This window comes from Ahaetulla prasina, chromosome 3, assembly GCF_028640845.1.
Source record: "Ahaetulla prasina isolate Xishuangbanna chromosome 3, ASM2864084v1, whole genome shotgun sequence".
In the NCBI taxonomy this organism is placed as follows: Eukaryota; Metazoa; Chordata; class Lepidosauria; order Squamata; family Colubridae; genus Ahaetulla; species Ahaetulla prasina.
Genome location: NC_080541.1, coordinates 47,201,572 through 47,227,326, shown reverse-complemented (window position 1 = coordinate 47,227,326; position 25,755 = coordinate 47,201,572). Strand labels below are relative to the sequence as shown.

The 25,755-nt window shown below is 38.1% G+C and overlaps 1 protein-coding gene across 2 annotated transcripts in view; it reads right to left on the bottom strand.

Annotated features, from left to right (window-relative positions):
* Window positions 1-25,755, bottom strand: part of TOX (thymocyte selection associated high mobility group box) — a 229,538-nt gene that overhangs the window by 173,694 nt on the left and 30,089 nt on the right. The window contains exon 1 of one of the 2 annotated variants that reach the window (XM_058177268.1): window positions 23,592-23,647. The exons of the other annotated variant lie outside the window; for it this stretch is intronic. The gene's annotated coding sequence lies outside the window, so the exon portion shown is untranslated. Of the gene's footprint in view, window positions 1-23,591; window positions 23,648-25,755 lie in introns of those variants that run through there. 2 annotated transcript variants of the gene reach the window in all.

The following is a 25,755-nucleotide window of genomic DNA, read 5'->3' as shown; positions in this document are numbered from 1 at the left end:
TTTATATGTATCCATTTCATGTATTTCATAATTATATTTATACTTATATCTGTTATCTATTACATGCTTCATGAAATACATAAAAATAAGTAAAAAAATACAAAAAATACATGACTAGTATTTAAAGCAATGTTATGTTTTTGACTCTGTAAACAAGTTTGCATCCAAGCTATTAGAAAGCAAAATGAAAAGCTAAACTGTAAACTTATAAACAGTTCATCAAAATTACTATAACTCCTACAAATCTTGTATGAACCAAAACAATTATAAAACTAAGTGATTAACATATTTTGAAATAAACAGCCTATGCCAATCATCTAATGTGGCAGCCAATGAGTATAAGCTTCTATTCAATATCTATACCATTCTGTTTCATATCTATGTCTCTGACCATGAATCTGCCCAATATCTCAGTGCAGCAACACATATAATAATACTTAAAAATATGAAGAATTACTATGTCATTTCCTTAAATTATAGAAAATCCCAGCATGTAATTTTTGGCTGTTTGAATAACAAGATACTTATGTATCTTAAAAGGCATGAGAAAGGGACAATTGTTGCATACAAGGTTATTTTGCTATATATAAAATATGTATAGCAGATCTATAAAATATTTTTCTTAAAGCCACTATAGTGGGTGTTCTTTTTGGCTACCTTTGTTAATTCTCTAATGGCAATTTAGTGCAGGAGGGTAGCTGCACTCCTTTGCATTTAAAATATTCCAAGACAAGGTGATAGCTGAGATGGTATATGAGGCTTAGATCAATGGGTGGCATGAAAAGATTATCACCCAACTAATAGCAGTCCAAAACAACTTTATAAGAAAGGGCTTGACAATCCTTCAAAGCATCCTTACTTAAGTTTACAAGCAGAATTACCTCCCTTTGCTATAAAGGGAGTGTATTTTGCATTGCTGGGAAACTACAAGAAACTAAAAAGGATTCAAGAATTCTACGTCACCAGGAGGGTGTGGCCAATGTCGCTGCAGGATGGCGGTTCCCTGGGCTCCGGAAGAAACGCTGATATCCCAGCAGTTTGGGAGTCCTTTATGGACCATAGCTGTCTTGTAGAGACAGCGAAGAAAGGAGGCACGGATCAGCGTGAACAGGGAAGTGGCAAATTCCCTGGAGCGCTGACATTAGCCTTTGACTCAACGGCACAGGAAGACAGCCATTAGAGCTGTCATAAGCTGGGGTGGCCACACAAAGAGGTCTGAGCAGGAGTAGTGACTGAATGGAGTATTGTTACTGGATGAGTGATTTGCCAATTCATAGGTAAGAAAACTTATTACAGCTTAAAAGAAGTTTTCAATTTGAAACTAGTGGCTAATTGGCATGTGGAAATACAAATAGAAGAAAGAAAAAAGTAAAGTTGAACTTTGTAATTAAATCCCCAAAAAGGAAACTTTCCATCTGAATTTAAAACTGGCTTTGGAAGAAATTAAAATACTAAAAGGGACAGAAAATTGAAGGAAAACATTGGTTGCTAACAAAAGGATTAAGACAGGAAGTAATTAACTTTGTGGATTAACAAGTGGCATTTTGTTGCTGAAGCATTTGTGAATTGGAGAGAGACATCTGCTGGACTAAAGAAAGTATTGCATCGTTTAGATCAACGTAGGAAAGTCAGGAGGAGGCTTTGTTTATACAGCTGCTGTGAGATTGTAAAAAAAGGAAGTGGAAAGACTTCAATTGGAACAGCTTAAAAGTACATTTGAATTGGACATTTTCAGAAACAAAGAAGAAAAGAAGAAAAAAGATACTATATGGACTTGAATCTGGATTAGGTCAAAGTAAAAAATTTGAATTTGGACTATATATATGTTAAGATAATATACAAATAGGATGAAGACTATTGCTTGACACAGTGTAAGCCACCCTGAGCCTTCGGAGAAGAGCGGGATATAAATGCAAAAAAAAAAAGATAAACAAATCTAAAAAGTATTGCTTCTCATATCAAAAATATGGAGAATTGGGAGGAATTATGAGAGATGCTTCAGATGGTGCAAGACTCCATTAATTAATTAATTTATTTATTATTCGTACTTTTATACCGCCCTATCTCCCTAGGGAATAATGGGGATTAATGGGAATAAACAAGCAGAACTATGGCTTAAAAATAAAAGAGAGAGGATGAGAAATTATGAGATATAATGCTGAAAAAGAAATCAGTGGGGATAATATAGATGTTCATATTGAGATTGATAGTGAAAAATTAAAAATGGAGAGAGGGAAAGAAATTTTAAAAAAGAGGGGAGAAAAGAAAAAAAGAAAAGATTGAGGCAGGAAGTTAAAAGAGTGGAAAAAAATAGATGATTACACTGGGATTAGCAGTGACAGAATAAAGAGAAGAGGAGGAAAGAGAAAAATTGAGGGGGGATAAAATAGTAAAAGTCAGAGAAAGGTGGAAAAGAGGATGCAAGAAAGGGAGAAAGAAAAGGATGAAAGAATGGGAGAAAGAGAGAAAGATATTAACAGATGAGATCTGGGAGAGACTGAAAGAAAATGGTTAAAAGTAGGAGAAAAATGAATAGAAGAAAAGAAACTAAAGTAGTGGTAGATATGTTTTCTTTTTCTGTTTGTGTCAGAGAATGTATGGAATGAGAGAGAATTAAAGTTAAAGGTAAAGAAATAAATTATAAACATATAAAAGAATGAAAAACCCAGCAGATGAAAATATGAAAGATAGCATGATTTATAAATGAAAATGATTGAAATTAAGATGTAAAAGGGAATAAAATTAAAATGTTAGTAAATGATGTACACTATTGCGTCTCATAGGCACTAGCTAAGTTTCTGTCCCATTGACGATGGTATATATGAGACAAAAAGAGCCTCAGTGCGTCTGAATGCCTGTGTACATTTAATATATATTCTCAAGGCCCTTCGTACATCCAGTTTATGCCAGTTCCGCTCCCTTTCATGTGATGGATTCGGGCAGAAATCTGGGAGAACTAACTCTTGAGCCCTGTGGAACCATGAATTTATCTTTGGTGTAAAGGTTGGGTCTAACATTAAGACCACCCGATCTGAATGGAAAATGCACAAATCCTGTCGTACCGAAAGTGCGGCCAGTTCCGATATTCTTCTAGCTGAAGTAATGGCTACTAGAAAAAGTGTCTTATAAGTCAAGAAACGCAGACTCACCTTCCTGAGTGGTTCAAAGAGTTCCCTGATGAGGGCCTGCAAAACCAGTAGCGGTGGACTACTGGTGATTGTAAATGAGCGGCCCCCCATAGGAAAATTCTCACCTCTGGATGATGTGTCACTGAAAGTCTGTTACCAGCCGCTAAAACTGATGCAATGGCTGCCACCTGTCTACTCAGGGTAGCTGGGGATAGGCCCCGTTCCAAGCCTGGCTGTAAAAAGTCCAAAGTTGTTGTACCTTAATTCTGGTTGGTGTGATCCTCCAGCTCCCACCTATTGAACATACACCAAGTCGAGTCATAAATGTGTCTGGTGGATGGTCATCTGGCCGCTTGTAATGTCTCAATCACCGCTGAGAAGTTCCACCCTTCCAGTAAGCTCCGGTCAACTGCCAAGTGGTCAACTATAACCACTGTGGCTCTGGATGCCGGATTGGTCCCTGGATGAGAGTGAACCTTTCTGCCGGTATTGTCCATGGAGGCACACTGGACACTCTCACCAGATCCGCAAACCATGGGCATCTGGGCCAGTGTGGGGCAATGAGTATCACTTCCGCCCTGTACTATACAATTCTGCTCAGCACTCGTGACAAGAGAGGAAGAGGGGGAAAGGCATACAAGAGGCCCTGAGGCCACCTGCAACAAAGGGCATCGACTCCCTCCGCTCCCTGTTCCTGAAACCGGGAGAAAAAACAGGGCAGTTGGCTGTTCTTGGATGATGCGAAGAGATCAATTCTCGGTTGCCTGAACTTCCTCACTATCTCCTAGAAAAGTTCTGGTAATAGGTGCCACTCCCAGTTGTTTACGTGTGCCCTGCTCAACCAATCTGCCCTGACATTGTCCATCCCAGCAATGTGTTCTGCTTGAGGGAAGCTAGATTGCGTTCTGCCCAGTGACAAAGTGTTGTTGTCTCCTCCATCAGACTCCTGGACCTCATCCCCCCTTGTCTGTTGATGTGAGCCTTAACCGTGGTATTGTCGGTCATGAGTAAGACATGTCTGTCCCTGATTATGTCTGTCCCTGTCTTGAGTGCCAATCGTGCTGCCCTCAATTCTAACCAATTTATGCCTCTGCGAGCTTCTGACAAGGACCAGGTCCCCTGGGTTACCTGATTCAGGCAGTGCGCTCCCCATCCTATCGGACTGGCATCTGTTGTGATTCTTATCAACTCCTGGACTGTGAACAAACAGCCCCTGGACATCCGCCTGGACATCCACCAGCGGAGGGATGACCTGACTGGATCCAGAATCTTGACTCTGTTCTGGATGTGGCTCGCCCTGTCTTCTGAAATGGTACCATGAACCACTGAAGAGGTCTGGCATGGAACCTGGCCCAAGGTATGATCCCAATACAAGAAATCATCTTGCCCAACAGTGTTGTAAGTAGTGTTAATGACACTCATCTGTCCTGGCCTATCTGATCTATCAGATCCCTGATGCTGTTCATTCTCTCTGGCAATAGGAAAACCAGACAACTGAGTGTCTATCTTGGCCCCCAGATGTAATATCTGATTTGTCGGTAGAAGATGACTTTTCCTGAGATTTATGGAAAACCCATGACCCTTTAGGCACTGGATTGTGGCCCTCAGATTTTCCTTCACCGTCTCCCTGGATGTAGACTGTATTAAAATGTCATCCAGGTACACCTGCAGGTGAATGGGTCTGCTCCGGAGATAAGCTCTCAGAGCAGCTAAAATTTTTGTGAATACTCTGGGCGCTGACACCAGACCAAAGGGAAGGGCTCTGTATTGCAGGTGCTGTCCTTCGTAACAGAAGCTCAGATACTGTCTATGCTCTCAGTGTATTGGTACATGTAGATAAGCTTCCGTGAGATCTGTGGAGGTCAAGAAGTCCCCCCTCCGGACATTCTGCAGAATTGACCGGAGAGAGTCCATCTTGAACCTCCGATACCTCAAGAACTTATTTAAACCTTTTAGATTTAGAATTGGTTGCAGTCCCCCCGAAGGCTTCTGGATAACAAACAGCATTGAATAATACCCATCCCCCCGTTCTGAAACTGGGAGGGGTTCCACTGCTCCTATCACTTTCAAATGCTGCATAGCAGTGTTCATGAGCTGCCATTTTGAAATGTCCCCAGACACTGGGCAGGTCATGAAAACCCTTGGAGGTTCTGAGAAGAATTCTAGGGAGAGCCCTGCTGCAATGGTCTCCCTTACCGAGGTGTCTGTGGTCATCACCTACCATTGGTCCGCAATGAGGCCGAGCTGGCCATCAATGGGAGTGTTTCCCCTGTAGTCAGTGGTTTCCTCGAATGGAACAATTGTTCCCTCCTCAGAAAGGATGTCTGGGTTAGGCTCGATATCTGTTCCTATCCTGAAATCCTGATCCTGATTGAGAGGATTGACCTGCCTGCCCCCAATGGCCTTGAAATCCAGTTCTCTGGCTTCTAAACCCTCCATGTCTCTTATAAGGACAAAAATAAGGCTGTTTAGTGGACATAGTCCCCCGTGTCTCTGTCCTACGACTTATGGCAGGCAAAACCTTCTTTTTCTCCTTCGGCTCGGATAACAAAGGATCTAATGCTGCCCCAAATAACTTAGAACCTTTAAAGGGTACTGAGGACAGCCTCCACCTGCGTTTCCTATCAGCCTGCCAATTCCTTAGCCACACAAGCCGTCTGGTTGTTACTGAGGAAGCTATGGCCCTCGCCCCGAATTTAACCAAGGCCAAGGTTGCATCTGCGGTGTATTCTGCCGCTGCCACTATCTTATTGAAGTCCTGATGTACTCTTAAATCCATTGCTGGGACCTTTTCTTGTAGCTGTTTGAACTACAGTAACGAGGCTCTAGTGAAAAAGGAAGCAGCCGTAGCCGCCTTGATCCCCCAGGCCCTCTTTAGGGCCAACTCTAGCTTTCGCTCATCCGGCTTCAGTACCAATTCTGGTTCTGCCAGTGTGGCAGATGCCAATGATAAGGCTAACACCGGTTAATCTACTTTCAGAACCTTAAGCAACTCTGCCAGATTGGCGACGGATTAAAGAACTGCCGATCATTTGAAGTCAAATTTTGATAGGCGCCTGGAAAATCCTGCTTCTGGATGACATCCAAAAACAATTGTGGAGCAGGTATAGTTTCTGCTTCCACGGCTGGTTCTGAAAATAGCAATTGAGCCGGGTCCTGCATAGCGTCCTTGCCAGAGGACACCGATGATGTTCCCTCTTTAGTAGCAGCCTTGGCCTTTATGAGTAGAAGCTTAAAGAGATGAGGTCGAAACAAGCCTCTCAATGCTGGCTGTTCTGATTGCTCACCTTCCTCTTCTGATAATTTCTGTTCCCACTCCCCCTCTTCCAAATAGAGGAAATCCTCGAAGTTTGACCCTGTCCTTGATGAATCAGAGGTGGACTCCTCCAGCCTACTCCACTTAGCCACTACAGACCTGTCTAGATGTCTCCTCCCCTTTCTGAGAGGACTTGTCCTTGAACCGTCTACCTGCCTCAAAGCCTTTCTGTACTGCTGCATCAATCCATTGCTGCACCATCTGAGGCTTTTCTAAATTTATCTCCGATGTCTCTCTGACCCCAGTTGTACTTGCCTCCCTTTCTGGTTGAGGAAGAGACGCAACCAATCCTGATTATTCCCCTTCCCCAAGGGTAGGTGCCAAGCTAACCATCTGGTGTTCTACTGCCACAGGTGTAGGTGACAATGATCTGGTCTCTAAGGCCATTTCGTGGTGTACGACTACCTGGACAGATATATGTTTAATCTTTTTTGCTGGCTCCTCTGAACTTGTCTCTCTAAGGCGTTATGAAGCCTCTTCTCTGTCTTCTCCTGAGCCTTGAAAGGATGCTTGCTCCCCCATCTGGTCTTGTAGTGGAAACCTCTGGTATCCCTGCTAGGTAACCCCTGGGATTGAGAAGGCTCACCCAACTCCACAGGAACAGTGTGTGACTTGCTGAGAATGATCTGTGACCGTGAAACTGCCAGTCAGCTCACAGCAAAGATGTGTTTCCACTGTTCACCTTCTACTCCTGCAAGCTGTGACCAGCTGCTTTTAGAGGTAATAGTGGGGCAACCCCCAATCAGGTTCAGGCACCAGCAATTTCGTCTGAAAAAATATTGTAGAAAAAATATTATTGATACTTGCTGTTAAAATCCAGGCTGCAACAGCCTGAATCCGGCTGCTTATTGGCCTTAGGAGCTGGCAAATTGCTCAAATGCTCCACACATGGCTGAGAGGCCGAAACCGGACCCCAAAAAACGAGCCTGAATCACACAACCCAATTGCTCCAAATGGCCACCAAGCCCGGCTGCCTGAAAAAATGGCTCCTACTTTTGGCACGCAAATGCCCTGAGCTGGCCGTGGAATCTTGCCCTCTCTCCTTCACTTTCTATTTCCCTTAGGAGAGAATGGTGATTTGCTGCAGCCTGGGCTATTCCAGGGGTCCTGCAGCTTGTCTCCGCCTCTGCCTAGCTCCGTGGCAAGCCAAAAACGCTGCCAGAGCTGCCGTTTATTTTTGTGCCGTTTTTGGGATCCCCTGGCCACCTCCTGGTGGTGTGCGGTCCCTGGGGAGTCCCCACGATATTCCTGGAGCTCCCCTGCGTTCCCAAGCACTTGTTCTGACCACGCAGCTCAATCATTAGTATTAGCGCCATTCGTGGCTCCCCTAGCCGCTTCCTGGCGGCGCGTGGACCCTGGGGAGTCCCCTCGATCTTCTTGGGGCTCCCCTGCCTTCCCAAGCGCTTGCTTTAAACATGCGGCTCAATTTCAACCTGGTCCATAGAGCTACAGGACAGAGTACTACCCATGGCTGGAGTCATGAGTCCCCAGAAGGAAAAATGGAGAAATTAGAACTTGAGGGCGAAAGAACGTGATTTAATAAAATGAGCAAGGAAATATTAGGAAATGAATAAAAAACTATGAAAAAAGAATATTTTGGCAAAAATTGTAACTAAGTAAAATATATTTGAATATATTGAATTGTATAAGATATGATATGGCCAATACTGTGTTCATGAATTGTGTATGTATGTAGGGGGGAAATTAAAAAATCAATAAAAACTTGTACAAAAAAAAAAAAAAGAATTCTACGGCACCAAACATTGTTTTCTACATTACACAACTGGAAATTATGGACCAAAATTTTATTGTCTTACAAATGTATTCCCTACTCCCTGGGGGAAACTAGGATCTTGGCACTCAAAAAATATTAGTTTTTTTGAAATATACCGTAGTAAAGATGCTACCCATATTTTCATCTTGGTTTCACTGCAATAAAACACACGGAAACCTGTCCTAATATCTGATTAACATAATTGCCTATTGAGAAAGATCTTTACATCCCTTTGGTTTCAGACAATGCCTTCAATAATTCTTTAAGGGAGCTTTTTGTAAGCATTCTGTTGAACAGCCAACCAGGTGAAAGACTTTCACTACTTTCTCCATTGGCCTATTTATAATGAGATCACATGTAGGGCTAACTTTTTGATGGTAGGTGAATTTCAGGGCATGGACCTTGAAAGGTTGAATTATCTTCTTATGATGTGCTTCCAACTGTTAATAGTTAGGTTGCTATTTTTGGCTTGTTATTTAAATTCACTTTTTTAAAAAAGTCTTAATTATAGGTCTAGCCTTAGTTTGGCCTCTTTGTGTCTAGCATTATTATTATTCTATCATACTACGACCTATGGCTATAACAATAGACTTATTTACTTAATTATGTACAGGATCAGGCTAATAAAAACTTCATCAGAATTATAGACAGAGAAACAAAACTCCCTTAACATACTGTAAGACTGAAACATTTTACAAATAAAATCAAAATGGGAGATGTAACAAAGGACTCACTAAATTAGTATTTTTCAGATTATTTGGAGAATTGGTTGAATTACTGATTACTATATTTTATTTCTGTAACTATGTTTTAATAAAAGAGAAGACTCACTTTTTAAAAAAAGAAACCAGATCAGTCTGGATTAGAATAACAGAGTTGGAAAGGATGTTGGAGGTCTTCTAGTCCAACCCCTTGTTCAGACAAGAAACCCTATAACATTTAATATAATATAATATAATATAACAACAGAGTTGGAAGGGACTTTGGAGGCCTTCTAGTCCAACCCCCTGCCCAGGCAGGAAACCCTACACCATCTCAGTCAGATGGTTATCCAACATTTTCTTAAAAATTTCCAGTGTTGGAGCATTTACAACTTCTGCAGGCAAGTCGTTCCACTTATTAATTGTTCAAAGTGTCAGGAAATTTCTCCTTAGTTCTAAGTTGCTTCTTTCCTTGATCAGTTTCCACCCATTGCTTCTTTTCTACCCTCAGGTGCTTTGGAGAACAGCCCGACTCCCTCTTCTTTGTGGCAGCCCCTGAGATATTGGAACACAGCTATCATGTCTCCCCTAGTCCTTCTTTTTATTAAACTAGACATACCCAGTTCCTGCAACCGTTCTTCATATGTTTTAGCCTCCAGTCCCCTAATCATCTTTGTTGCTCTTCTCTGCACTCTTTCTAGAGTCTCAACATCTTTTTTACATCATGGCGACAAACAAACCCTATAATATTTCAAAAACATTCCAATCTCTTCTTAAAAATTTCCAGTGTTGGAGCATTCACAACTTCTGGAAGCAAATTGTTCCTTGATTAATTCTTCTAACTGTCAGGAAATTTCTCCTTAGTTCTAGGTTGCTTCTTTCCTTGATTAGTTTTCATTCACTGTTTCTTGACTTGCCTTCAGTTGCTTTGGAGAATAGCTTGGCTCCCCTCTTCTTTGTGGCAGCCCCTGAGATATTGGAACACTGTTATCATGTCACCCCTAATCCTTCTCTTCATTAAACGAGACATACCCAATTTCAGCAACTGTTCTTTGTGTTTCAGCCTCCAGTCTCCCAATCATGCGTTGCTCTTCTCTGTACTCTTTCTAGAGCAGTGATTCCCAAACTGTGAGCCGCGGCTCCCCAGGGAGCCGCGCTATCGTCATGGGGGCGCCGCGGAATATCTGCGCCCGCTGGGTCCGGCGCTGATGCGCCATTTCTGGGGCGTCTGGTGCGCATGCGCAGTTGCAGGTCGGATTTCCGGGGGAGCCGCGGGCGCGTCTGGTGCGCATGCGCAGTTGCAGGTCGGATTTCCGGGGGAGCCGCAGGCGAAAAAGATTGGGAACCTCTGTTTCTAGAGTCTCAACATCTTTTTTACACTGTGGCGACCAAAATTGGATGCAGTATTCCAAGTGTGTCTTACCAAGGCATTATAAAGTGGTATTAACACTTCACATGATCTTAATTCTATCCGTCTGCTAATATAGACTAGAATTGTGTTGGCTTTTTTTTGACAGCTGCAACACACTGCTGGCTCATATTTAAGTGATTGTCCACTAGGACTACAAGATCCCTCTCACAGTTATTACTATTGAGCCATATTATACATGTGCATTTGATTGTGGGTTTGTTTGGTTGTTGTTTTTTTGCCTAAATGTAGAATCTTACTTTTTTCACTGTTGAATTTCATTTTGTTAGATAGCGCCCAATGTTCAAGTCTGTCAAGATTCTTCTGTTTCTTGAGCCTATCTTCTGGAGTGTTGGCTATTTCTGCCAGCTTCGTGTCGTCTGCAAATTTGATGAGTTCCCCATCTATCTCATTGTCCAAAACATTGATGAAGATGGTGAAGAGTATTGCGCCTAAAACAGAGCCTTGGGGTATCCGACTGCATATTACATGTTGAGTGTGCGTGGTCGGACAGTTACAAATTCATCTGGTGGTGATACTGTCTAACCCACATTTTTATATCTTATCAAGTAATAGGTTGTTCTCTACTCTATCAAATGCCTTACTGAAATCCGGGATAGCTCAGGCAATAGAGAAGCCTGTTATTAGAACACAAAGCCTGCAATTACTGCAGGTTCGAGCCCGGCCCAAGGTTGACTCAGCCTTCCACCCTTTATAAGGTAGGTAAAATGAGGTCCCAGATTGTTGGGGGGGCAATAAGTTGACTTTGTAAAAAAAATATACAAATAGAATGAGACTATTGCCTTATACATTGTAAGCCGCCCTGAGTCTTCGGAGAAGGGCGGGGTATAAATGTAAACAAAAAAAATAAAAATCCAAGTAAATTATATCCACAGCATTTCTCTGGTCCACTAATTTAGCACTTTGTCAAGCAATGCAATAAGATTTGTCTGGCATGATCTGTTTTTGACAAACTCATCTTGGGGTTTGGTTATGACTTTGTTTGCCACTAGATGTTCACAGATTCCCCCCCCCCTTTTTTTTTAATAGGAACCAGTAGTTCTCCAGCGCTCCAGGATCTTTGAAATATATAGTTCAGTGGTTCTAAGATCATGTCTGCCACTTCCTTCAGAACCTTGGGGTGTAATTCATCTGATTCTGGTGATTTGAACTCCTCTAGGAAGGACAGGTGCTCTCTTACCTATTTTAACTTGTATTCCTAATCTGTTTTTATGGTACTGTTTTTGATTGGTTGTATTGATTTTTTCCTTTTGTGTAAAGACAGATGCAAAAAAAACCAATTCTGCTTTCTCCCTGTTGCTTGTCACCTTCTTGCTACTTTCTCCCATTAATGGACCAATTGTTTCCTTTACTTTTTTTCTTGTTTTTTTACAGAAATACTTAGATTCTTTTTAATTTAGTTTCAGAATTAAAACCCACCCCAAACATAATTATTTTTCCAATCTTTAATTGTACTCAAAATTTCTAGGAAAAATATGTATAAAAATATAATGTGACAAGAACTCAATAAAAAGCTACCTGGTAATTTACAAAGACAATTAACAAAGCCCTGAAATGGTTAACATAGTTCTATGCTCTTAGCAACAGTATGAGTTTATTTGATCACATAAAAAAAATCAATGGTAATTAAGCAGATGATCAGTGAAAATAGATTGCTAAAAGGAAAAAAAGCTATATATTTCCTGAAATATAAATGTAAATAAAACACAGCATGATTCCTAATATCTGCAAACGCTTTCAGAAAAAGATTTTGTTTTCAATATTATGCATTTGTAGCAGTGTATATTTCTAAGAAATTGTATATACCCCTTTGGATGAAAAAGTCTTCTATATGAGGAAATAACACTGCATTTTGAACTAGGTAACTTTAGAATTAAGTGCAAGTGAAGACACTTACAAACACTAAACCTATTTTAGTGTCAGGCATCATAATTCATTTATTGAATATAATTTGAATTTCTTTTTCTTTTTCTTTATTTTCTTTATTATTTTTATTTTATTAAATTTTTATACCGCCCTTCTCCTGAAGGACTCAGGGCGGTGTACAGCCAGAATAAAATACAGAATATATACAATTAAAAGAAATTAAAATAAACTATTATTAAACGGCCGATAATTTAAAAGATTTAAAAATTTAAAATATTACTAAAACCCCAATTTAAAATCAACTATTTATGCCAGTCCTGCTTGAACGAATAAATATGTTTTTAGCTCACGACGAAAGGTCCGAAGATCGGGCACTTGACGTAAGCCAGGGGGGAGTTCGTTCCAGAGCGTCGGTGCTCCCACAGAGAAGGCCCTACTCCTGGGGGCCGCCAGCCGACATTGTTTGGCGGACGGCACCCTGAGAAGGCCCTCTCTGTGAGAGCGTACGGGTCGAGGGGAGGCATAAGGTAACAGCAGGCGGTCTCGTAAGTACCCGGGTCCTAAGCCATGGAGCGCTTTAAAGGTGGTAACCAGAATCTTGAAGCGCACCCGAAAGACTACAGGAAGCCAGTGCAGACAACGGAGCAGTGGTGTTAACAGTAGCTTGAAGGTCAAGAAAATATAACATTCCACACACATAAGACACAAATATGCAAACAATAAATATGTATGATTATATATTTACCAGTGACCCTAAAAGACATGGTGATTTGGACCCATCAATTCACAGGATAAAATCCATATTTTCTTTCACAACCCTGAAGCATTCTCCCTACAACTCCTTTGGAAAGTGTACTACATATTACCACCAAGTACTTGACTCCAGAGAAATCATCTGTATTACTAATTAATCAAGGTGTAACTAACTGGCACTTCCCTTTTGTTCCCCGAGAAAAAAATATTTATACAATTGCCTTAGAAGAAAACAGAAAAGAAAAAAGCAAAAACAAAAAGACTCTCTCAAATCAGATGCTACCTTCAACTAAGGATCTTACAAAATTGCATGTAAAGATGTCCTTGACTTACAACCATTCATTTAATGACCATTTGAAGTTACAATGGTGCTGAAAAATGTGATTACAGCCAGTCTGGACACTTACGACTATCATACTGTTCCCGCAGTCACATGATCATCTGTCACATGTATTTACAACAGTCCCAGTTCTACATGATTGCATTTGCAACCTTCCCAGGATCTTTCAACAAACAAAGTCAATGGAAGAAGCTGGATTTGCTTAACTGCCACATGATTAACTTAAGGACCACAGCAAAAAATATTATAAAATTGGCACAACTCACTTAACTACATTGCTTAGTGAAAGAAGTTCTGGTTCCAAATGTGGTCATAAATTGGGATCTACCTGTTTCAGAACAAATTAAAAGAATCCAAATCTCAATCTATAAAATAAAACATAATCAATAGTTCAACTAGATTCACTGATCCTAGTTTGGAGTGAAAATTACTACCTCTTGCTTGGTTGCTACAGACTGGGCTTTACCCTTTCTCTCAAGGTTTCCTTGGAAGAAGAAAAAGAAATGCTGAAGTTGAAGATATGATGGCTACTGTCCTTTCTGCTATTAAAAGCCCAGTGATGGAAATCTCAGCATTTGTTTATCCTGGGCTTCAGTTTTCTCCACCCAATATTTAACTGGACAGATCGGCAGATTTTCTTTTAGTCCTCAAAGTATGCAAATCTGATAAAGCGATATTTGTCCAACTGACTACAACAAGGATTCACAATGTATAGATCAGGGCTGTCAAACTCAATTTCATTGAGGGCCGCATCAGGGCTATGTTTGACTTTGGAGGTCAGGATGGGTGTGGCTAAGGTGGGCATGGCCAGCTTGATGTCACTCATGTTGGGGGCGCCTGTGGTAGCTCAAGAGCTCTGCCATGAAAAACAGGCTCCTGATCTCCGTTTGGGTGGACCATGCATGCCCCTCAGCCCCTATTTTTGGCTGCGACAGTCTCCTGCAGCTCTTTAGGCTGAAAATGGGGCCTGGAAGGGCTGTGCATGGCCCTCCAGAGCTCCATTTTTCCTGGTAGAGGCACCACGTGCCGATCCTTTGCTTTCCAAGGCAGCCCCATGTGCCAGATCTAAGCGGGCCAGCTCTGGCCTGAGTTTAACACCCCTGGTCTAGATGATTATTCAGATGGTTCAGCTTCAAAGTATTTGTACAAGATATTTTCATATTATTAAGTTAATGAAATGAGGTAAGGTAATATGATTTTTAAAAAAATAATAATGTAAAATATGCTTTAATAGATGTAATACATTAAAATAAATACTGATCATTTAATGCTAATGGATACTTTAAAGTAGGAGTGAAAAGCCTGTTTTAGCTGAGCGAGGAAATTTTCTGTTCCATTTGAGGAACCAAAGGTGTGGCTGATGACATATTATCATGCTAGTTTTCACACCCTTAGTATGTGAGTCTTTATGGATTGGCAATGTTAAGGAGGAAAATTCTGTTTTATGATTAATTCATAGAAACCTTACCCTTAGAAAGCAGCAAACAAGGAAAAACCATTCTATACTTGAGTGGATTAAGTGACATGAGTTTTCTAAAATCTCTACAAGGTCTAAAATCTCTACAAATATAATACACACACAAAAAAAATGGGTCTTAGAAACATCATGGTGCTGTATATTACTTTCTGGTCATGTGGATTGTGAGTCTGATAAAAGGAACTCATTCTTTCACAGATTTTAAATGCACAATTTCATTGCTTTGGCCATCACAAATCATTAGATTTAATAACACGTAGCAAAATAATTGGAATTGTTCTGTTCCTGAGCCTTGACTTCACTGTTATTTTTAGTCGCTTGTATGAAATACAACATAAACAAAACAAACACATAAACCCAAACTGAAATCATAAATATGGTGAATGTCATATTTCAAATACCTGCTTGTTCTTCAGAAGATCAGAGATCACATATATTATTTAACAGCCAGAGACCAAGAATGCATGCATATGAAAAAGATAGATAATATTAAACAAAACATGTATAGAATTAAGCAGCAATACAATGGCAAACAGTGAGGCAATAGCTGACACTGAAAAGTATCAGTCTGATACCCTAATCAGCAGCCATCTGTTCCAAACCACAGCAAATTTAACTCCATTAGTTTCTTATGGCAACCGCAAATGAGCAGAGTTTAGCAACTTTCTTGGAGTTTCTGCAGATGCCTTCTGGAAAGCCGTCTGCAGCCAATAATAGAGATCTGGATCGATCCAGAACTCTGTTATTGGCTGCAGATGCCTTCCGGCAGGCATCTGAAAGCAAAATGGAGGCCCGGGCGATGTATGTGAGTGGTGGCAAGCGGCCGCAGAAGAAGGCGAGGCAGGTGTCGGGGTGTGCAAGGCCTGGTAAGTAGGGCAGCTTCACCCCCACATCCCCACCACCCTAGCTTATTTTCTACCTGTGTGTCTCGCCCCACCCCCTGCACCCGGAGTGGGCGAGGTCTTAATTAGGTCTAATTTTGTGGGTGGGGCTTAATTTGATCGCATGTACTCAAAAACGTGATAGGGTTTCTTTTCAAGGTGGATTGCCTTTTTGGAGAAACACAGTACGTAATATGATCGGTTATATTAATAATACTACTCAGTAATATATAAATCTACTGTTCCTGGCATTATAAACACAGATTGATAGTTTGATGAAAATGCTCTGAAATGTTGTCCCAACCTTAAACATTATCTAGTTTAAATATTGCACTTAGACTACATATCATAAGAAACTGACTGACATTAATACAAGCCTTTTGTGTAGACACTTCTTTAATTGATTGACATTAATACAAGCTTTTTGTGCAGATACCTCCTTTAAAAAAATAATAATAGCATTTTATTCTACTGTGCAATACCTTAATATACTTTTACAGGCATTTTAAAAGCTTGTTGAGAAAAAGGGAAACGAACTTTCTTTATTCAGAAAGCTTTCAAATCTTGTCACTTCTATACTCTTGAAAATTCTTTATATGTATAAAAACTTGAAAGGAACCATTTTGATGTTAATTTGGATAAACCTTACAAACATAATTTTAGGTCTCCAAAAAGAGGCCTGCTATTTTTAAAGCTGAATTTTAGAAAAGCCCTGGGGCTCTACAATTCACATTTAACTTTCTTGATAATGAAAGGTTTTGGTAAGGAATAAAGTTCCATTAACATTCAAACATGCCAGCTTATTAGTAGGGAAATTAAACAAAAAACAGTAAGACTGCTAATGTTTCTAATTCTTAATAATGCTGTGCTATTAAGGAAATATGTATAAATATAGCTTGCCCTGAAATACCATCAAACCTAAAATAAGAATGAAATTGAGTTATTTGTTACATCGATATCTAGCTCTTGTCTAAAAGAAAGTCAAAAAATGTCTTTGGTTATAAAAAAACCTATAAATTTCTGTACTTATCTGAAAGTAATTAACATTTATGTCTGAATATGGAAGAAGGGGGTTAATTACAGGTACAACTATTGTGTTATTTTCTACCAAGATAATTCTTCTTAATACTATTCTAATAATTACATTAAAGCAAACTTTCTGGAGTTAAAATAACAACAACAAAAAGATGGAAAAGATATAAATATATTTAGAGAAATCTCCCAATGCACCTTAATTATTTCATTCTAAAAGGAACAGAGGAAATATAATGACATTATCAGTATCAGTATAGCATTATACTATCAGTATTTATCATAAAATAAAATAAAAATATAAAAATGGTGATTATAATATGATTAATAACAATGCCTCTCAAAATGAGCTTCTGTTACAAATCTTTTGCTGACTCATATCAATTTTAGACTCTACATTTAATTATGCTCCAGTATAGTTTTAGTGGGATTACAATCTGTTCATGTGTTACAGAAAAAGTATATTTTTAGTAATCCAATAAATAGGGAAACTTTAGGGACATATGAACATCTCTGTATACCGTTTTAAGTAAATTATTTGAATGGTTGTTATGTAAAAAGTTCTGCATTTTGTTAACTTTTTTGTTCAATTTTAAGGAAAAGTACTTTCAATATTTTTTCAAGAGATAGAAAATTTCTATAGAATTTTCATGGGTTGGATTGGAGGAATATGCATATACTTAATATACAAAAAGATGCCTACGTGTCTTGTTTAACTGATTCTTTTTACCAGGTGCCTGTTATCAGTCTAGCTTTCCATGCCTTCAATTATCCTGAAGGGAAGATATCAGGAGGAATGTTTTCTGTTTTTTTTTCCAGATGCAAAAGCTAGAGACTGCAGCATGATGAGGGAGACTGCAGGATAATGTTAGTAGATAGTTAGTAGGGAGACTGCAGGATGATAAGGTATGCAATAGAAATCCAATGGCCAAAAGCTTCCTCCATCACCTTGTAACAGTCAAAAAAGAAATTCTCAAACCTCAAGGTAGAAAATCATTGGAAAACTAGATGATAGATTTCAGCGCAATAGTAATCTTAAAATACCTCCAAATTATCAGCATTCAAATGTTCCAAATATTTGTAGTGAGAGTTTCATTATGCTATTAATGCTTCTCTGAGTTTCTATTCAGCATTTTGTACTTGTCTTCAATATTAAAATAGAAACTTATTTGTTTTGTTCTGTAGTTCTGTAGATTCTGTAGATTCTATAGATTTCAATTGTTTCTCTTTCTCCCATATCAGATTTCAAAAGTTCAGGCTTATATTATTTCCAGTATTGCGCAAAAACCAGCCTTGCTGCTGTTATAACGTGCAGCATTAAGTATATCAATTCTTTGCTATATTTCTCTTTTGTGATTCCTAATAGGAATAATTCTGGCTTCAGATCTATGTTTTAGTCTAATATATCTTCCAACCATATCTGAATCTGGTGCCAATAACCCCTGGCTTTCTTACATAACCACATGTGATAGAAAGATCCTGACACTAAATTACATTTCCAACATTGTGATGATAAATTCCTGTTCATCTTTGCTAATCTTGTGGGTGGGAGATGCCACCTATTAAACATTATATATAAATTTTCTTTATATGTGGTGGCTAATGTTAATTTTCTGTTTCTCTCCCATAGATCCTGCTAATTATCCATATCAATATTATAACCAAAATTTTGGGCCCATATTACCATAGTTTCCTTCATTTGTTCTTAGGCCATTTTATATTCTAATAAGTATTAATAAATTTTCTTTATCACCTTTTCATCTGTTCCTAATAAGATTTTGTCATTAGATTTTGCCATTAATTCTTTTTTAATACCCCATTCCTTTTTAACCTTCATGTAGTATGAGTTGATCTGTAGGTATGCTCACCTTTCTAATTCTACATCTTCATCTTGTAATTCTTTTCTAGATGCTGAAAGACTAAAAAGATATTTGAATGACTTTATTCACGTAGACCAAAACAGCTTTTTACCAAAAAGACAAATAAGAAATAATATGACAACAATTCTGGATGTGTTAGAATATTACGAAGTACATAGTGAGACACGTGGCATTGATATTTTTAGATGCTCAAAAAGCTTTTGATAATGTAAATTGGGATTTTATATTGAGACAGCTAAAATATATGGAATTTGGAGAAAAATTTATAAATGTATTTAAAGCAATATACTCCAATCAAGAAGTTAGAGTCATAGTAAATGCCACAAAGTTTTAAGAATCAAAAAGATACGAGACAAAGATACCCGTTATCGCCATTCATATTAACTCTAGAACAGCGGTTCTCAACCTGTGGGTCGGGACCCCGTTGGGGGTCGAATGACGATTTGCCAGGGGTCGCCTAAGACCATCAGAAATATGGGAAGTATACTTGTGAGTCGAAGAATCGCGCTTCAATGGTTGACTCCACAAGCCAGCTGGAGGCTCTTCAAATCGCTAGCCGAATTCGGCTTCAGGTGCGATGAATTAAAAAAGAGAGAAATCTTTGCTCTGTCTCCCTCTCAACCCAGCTGCAGTCACTCCCAATCGCTAGCCTAATCTGGCTTCAGGCGCGATAAACTTAATAGGGGAGAAGTCTCCGCTTTAATACCTCTGTCCTCTGTCCTCAAGGCAATCGCAAGCAGTTCAGATCGCTAGCCAATACGGCTTCAGGTGCGATAAATTCAAAACGAAAATAATTTTACAGTTGGGGTCGCCACATCGTGGGGAATTGTATTAAAGGGGTCACCAAATCATGGGGAATTGTATTAAAGGGTCACAGCACTATACAGGTTGAGAACCACTGCTCTAGAGGTATTAACAAGAATAATTCAGAAAGATGAACAAATTAAGAGATTGGAAATTAAAAGGGAAATTTGTAAATTACAAGCTTTTGCTGACGATCTTGTATTTATCATAGAAGAGCCATTACAATCTGGCGGCTTATGGAAGTACTGGGTGAATATGGGGAAGTAGCTGGACTGAGGGTAAATAATGAAAAAGCTAAAATGATAGTTAAAAACATGTCCAAAATACAGAAAAAGGAATTGACGGAGAGAATAAGTCAACAAATAGCAAAAAGAGTGAAATATTTAGAAATACTATTAATAGCAAGCTGTATAACAATTAAAGAGGACAATTATAACAAATTAAATGATCAAATTAAGCCTGATTTGGAAAGATGGGAAAAGTTGCAACTCTTCCTTACAGGGAGAATTGCAGCAATAAAAATGAACATTCTACCAAAAATATTGTTCCTATTTTAGAACATACCCATAAAATTAGGTAAAGAATACTTCAGAAATCTGGACAAAATAATATCTAAGTTTATCTAGCAGGGAAAAAAGCCCAGAATTAAATTAAAATTATTTCAAGAAGCTAAAGAAAGAGGAGGATTTAGATTACCGGACTGGCAAAGATATTATCAAGCTGCCGCACTCACATGGGCGAAAGAATGGATAAATTAAAAAAATAGGAGGTTATTAACATTGGAAGTATATGATATACAAATAGGATGGCATGCATTCTTGTGGGATGGCAGACATAAAGCGCACCAGTACTTCCAAAGGCATCATGTCAGACAAGCTATTTTTGAAGTATGGACAAAAGTAAAAGAATAAAATTATTTGGAAATTTCTGTTTGGCTCTCAAAATTAGAGGTATTAGTGCACCCAACTTTTGTCAATCTGGATAAAGTAGTTACATACAAAGAGATTTTAAATGAAGGAGGGGAATTAAAATCTAGAAAAGAAGAGAACGGTTTAGAAGGCACTAGCTATAGTAAGTATATCAAAAGCTCTTAAACATTTGCTTCACTATATCCAGATGCCTATGTATTACTTATAGCTGATGTATGTCTGGTGACTCTTGTCCACATCTCTTATTCATACTGTAAATGTTTCTAATCTATTTATGTGCATGCTATTATTTTTGGAAATGTATTTTCTTGAAGAAATAATGCATGTGCTTTCCTATGTCCTGTAAAAAAGCAGGTGCTTTGTAATGTTATTCACTACAATTAAATACAAAACTCTTACAAAGGATCACATTCAGCTGTCCCATTCAACTCTGCTCTGCTCTTATAGTTCAGCTGATGTCCTCTCTCTTTCTCTCTCCCTTGTGTCTGTAATAAATTTTTTCTCTCTTTCTCTGGTACTGACAATAATGTGAGTGAACTCTGCACTGTATACATCTGTCATTATTAATGACTGCTGCAGGGAGGTACAATAGTTCACTCCTAAAAACAAAAACAAAATTGTTCAATTCCCGTTTTCTTAGCTAAATTCATTTTGTTAACATATTTCCAAAGTCAAGGGTTCGGCTCAGACTAAAGAATAAAACCTAGTACTTAGCCTTGGTATGGAAAATCAATTATGGGAACAGAGACAGATGTCATTTTAAAAATCGTATTTGCTGTTCATAATACTGCATTCAGTACGGCATAACTTACAATTCAATCATTAAGATTGTTCTTCCAAATTTACACATAATGTACAAATGGAAAGTGGTAGAAGGTTGCAAGATATGCATAACTACAAATAAATGCATATCCTCCTCTGATTAGAAAAGGAAACCAAGGTTCAAGAGCTGTGGTGGCGCAATGGTTAGAATGGCTACTTCTGCTTTGCTGGCTGCCAGCAGTTCGAGTCTCACTGGCTCAAGGTTGACTCAGACTTCCATCCTTCTGAGGTTGGTAAAATGAGGGTCAAGGTTGTTGGGGGCAAAAATGCTGACACTGTAAACCACTTAGAGTGGGTTATAAAGCACTGTGAAGCAGTATATAAGTCTAAGCGCTATTGCTACCAATCTTTTGACTCATTGTGCTTATTCCTTCCTTATTGCTGTCCTGAAATTCCTTTATTTGAAAGCTTTCAAAATTTAGCAAGAAAAGTTGGAGTTTAATATTTTTTACCTTTTAAATTTTTAAAATTGGATTTTAGTTTTCAATTGTATATTTTATGTTTGTTCCTAATCTTTTTAAATTAGGCTCCTATTATCCATAATGGAACTGACTATACAATGAAGAGAATAGAATTGCTTGTCTACCTTAATCTGAATAAAATTACTACAGGATGATTCCAAATCAGTCCTGTGATATAATTCCACATTCCTTGTGGGGGGGGAGAGCTTTGTCCCACATTAATCACAGTAGACTGGAATAAATTTCAAAAACTTAATAAATTTTAATTTATTAAAGTTATTGATAAAGTTATTTAATAATGTTATTGATAAAATTAAGTGTCTTCAATTTGTTCTTGGTTATGATATAAACATAGTATTTGTACAATAGTAGAATAAGCAGAATCCTCAATTGCCATACTCAACTTAGACACTTAAGTAATGAAGCCAATCTTACGGCATTGAAGAAGACCGTAGTTTTACAAGTTCATTTAAGCCTTTCAATTTGTAGGAACAGTAATTCCAAGAAAAACCCAGAACAATTTATATCACTTCCTTTTGCATTTTGGTTCCTCCATTAATTAATTCATACTTTCCTCTTCTTAGATATGTTGTAACAGAGCATCAAAAAGTGTAATTTACCAAGCCAGATGAAAGCAAAGCAATTGATGTTATTTTTACTTTCAGTCAAATGATGAATATTTTCCAAAGAACAACAAATCTCACCGGATGTTTCCACTTTAATGTTACAGACTCCCTGTTCTTTCATGATTAAATGACTTGGATCAGGTGATGTATTTTATCAATCAAGTCTCTGCATTTTCTGAACTGATTCATAGCTATTAAATAAAGCTCATACACAACAGGAAGAAATATCTATGAAGAAGTTCCAATCAAAACCATTTCCAATCTGCATTCTAGAAATATAAAGGTTGTTTTCTTGCATATAAAAATGCTAGGGAATTCCTAAAAGCTTGCCATTTATACAGATCAGCACTCAACAGACATATAGAAATAAACTGTATTTATATACTATTTAAAAGACGACACAATCAAAGGCTAAAGAAGGAAATAAACATTCTAGGACACATTTCCCCAATAGCCGACACCCAAAAGGAGGAAACAGCACCAGATTTTAAAAATGGAAAAAATAATATCTAAGTATTTATTATCAATTATAATAACTATCAATTAAAAAAAACCACACCTTTGCCAAAATTGGCATGGAAAACTACTACATATAAACAGCTAGAAAATCCCACTTTTTGTCAGACTGATAGTATATCTATCTGGTAAATAAACATCTATACAGCTACACTTAGAGAGCCTAAAGAATTCAACAGTTCAACTCTAAGCTACATATATTGTTTTCCTAATGTGTATATTAATGCTGCAATATATTTTTCAAGATGGTCCAGTCAGCAAATGTTTCTCCAACAAGGGATCTTATTATGTCTTTTCAGAATAGGATACTAATAATTTAAATCAACCATGCCAACCAAAATTTATTTATTTATTTATTGAATTTATATTGCCGCCTATTCACACATGGCAATTCAAGGCAGCTTACAGAATATAAAATATCATTTAAAATAATAAAACTAATAAAAAGGGATCAGATAAATTAATATCATAAAATCACCCCCTGTCTTGGTGACCGCAGATCACATGAACCACAAATTAAGTGTTATGTCAAATGACTATTGTTTTTTATGACTGTTACGGAGAAAAGGCTAACAACTTCATACTTTAAAATTCATACGTTTATATTAATTGAAAAAAATTGCAAGGTATTTCTGCACTGGAAGAGATGGAAAGCATCTGCAGTTAGTTAAAGAGCAACAGCCTTATCAAATCTTGATCTTATTATGGCTAAGAGGGCCAACCTGTTATCCATTGCCCAAACAAGTTGTGCTCTGTCAGAACTGTGCCCCGCTGGCACCAGCTATAAATTTAAGGATTAACAGTAGAGCAGTTATTGTAATCTGAGAAATTTTGCTGCAGGGTGAAATCTACTTACCTTCCTTACCAGCTCGGAAGTGCATGTGCATGTGTCACATGTGCGTGCAGACCTTCTCATTACTAAACTCATTACTTCTCATTACTAAACTCATTACTTCCTGATTTTAACCAGAAAGTAATGTCACCCGGGCAGGTGGGTGGAGCTTTGCTTTACCATCGCTACCGGATCACCGAACTACCAGCCGTGATCGCTACCGGATCGCACGATATGGTCCGATCTGGTAGCATTTCACCCCTGCTCTGCTGAGGGTGCCGCTCCACAGATAATTGATTGGGAAATCTTATTTGTAATGTTGTGCTTCAGGGATCAGTTGGGTGCTGCTGTTGTTCTAGCTTTCCTCTTTCATAGCTGCTTGCACTTGGTGCTGTGATTGAGTTGGCAGTGAAATTCCCCAGATAATGATGGTTTTGGAAGACTTCAACCTACCTTCTTTGGTCTCAAAATCTGAGGTGGCCCAGGAATATATAGTCACCATTAACCTTTTATTATATTGTATTATTATTTTTAGTATCTTTTATGCTTTTGGATTAGAAGCCACTTAAAATCACTTGGCTTAGACGGGTGGCTGCATTTTCTCCACTAATCAAAACTGTTTCTCAATGTTTCCAAAAGACTATTCTAGTGTTGATAATAGCAAATGTCCACAAAGGCCCATAAATATTAGTTACTTAGGGAGTAGTAAAGTCTGTAGTGTTTCAGTCATATTGTTTGTAACCAGTTCATAGGTTACAACTTTATGTTCACTCTGTAAATAAGAAATGCTCTATAAAAAACTGTCACTTTTTCTTAGCATTTTGTTTATAAAAAGTTCCAATGGTTGTTTTGTCTAAACTGTCTAAAAATGGGATTTTCCACAACATAAATTCTAAGTCTTAGCTAGGTTTGAAGATCTCCTTTTAAACCACAATATGTTCTGCTAGTCTTTCTTGTCCTTGCTCAGACTCCCTATAATGTTTTAAACAGTTTTATTGACATGTAAAAATTCTGAAAATGTCAGCTGTTGGCATCACTGCAGTCAGTCTTCCCACTATTATATAGCAAATTAATATCTACTTTAGTATCAGTCCATGTAGGAAATGCAAATAATACAAAAGTAGTTTTATCTTTCATAAATTACTTGGGAGAAAAAAAGCCAAATCATAAGCTGTGGTTCCCTTAATTGCTTCCAAATTGGTTTTTTTTAAAAAGAATAATAATGTTAGTAAATTTCCTGGAAATGTTCTACTTGATTCTATGCAATTCTAGCCGTTAATGGAATACCCACAGAAAGCATGTTACTGGCCATAATCCAGAAAATGTTTTTATGGACATATAAGGTTCTCTGCATATTAAATTAATACTGTCCTCCCTCACTCTGTCTGGAACTAGGTTTGAATGGCTGCTGATTATCTACCATCATTTGGGAATTTTTGTCTTTTGATGACAAAAGACAGAACTTAACACCGAGGTAGTTAAATTTACCCTCCCAAAAACTCAAAATTAGATTGGGACTAACTTCCTTTATGTCATCCCAAAATCTTAGGTGAGGCTTTCTGATATTCAAAATAGATAAAAAAAGCCTAGGGAAGCCCTCAAAAACTTCTTTTATTCTATCTCGTCATTTTGGCTTACAACCCATTTATGGCCACATTGTGAAGATAATGAAAAAGAGGCAGAAATGAATTGATAAATGAACTGCACAAATATCTATGGAAATGTCAAACTTAAATGTGCCACCAGACCTTTTTCACTCTCCCCTCTGGCAAATGCACATACACAGACATAACAGTTTATGTGTTGCTGGTATAAAGAGATTTAATTCAAGTATTATATATAGAGCCAAAGAAAACAAGAATTAGTTGTAATGTTTAGTTGTAATGTTATAATCAATATAATTAGCAAGAAGTTAGGAATATTAACAGGAAATCAACTTTTTTCTATACATAATTCAAAATTTTTAAATCAGTTCAAAATTTTGAATTAACTCTGAAGCAGAGAACAGTATCTTGATTAAATCCATTTCTTCAAAGAATGAAATTTTCTCCCTTCTGATTCACATCCGGATGTTGGAATAGTACATCCACTCCAAATGCACCTCATCCACAGCCCTCAGCATCCGTCCAGAAGGATAACATAATCAATGGTATCAAAAGTTTCAGAAAGTTCATCAAGTATGTCGAAG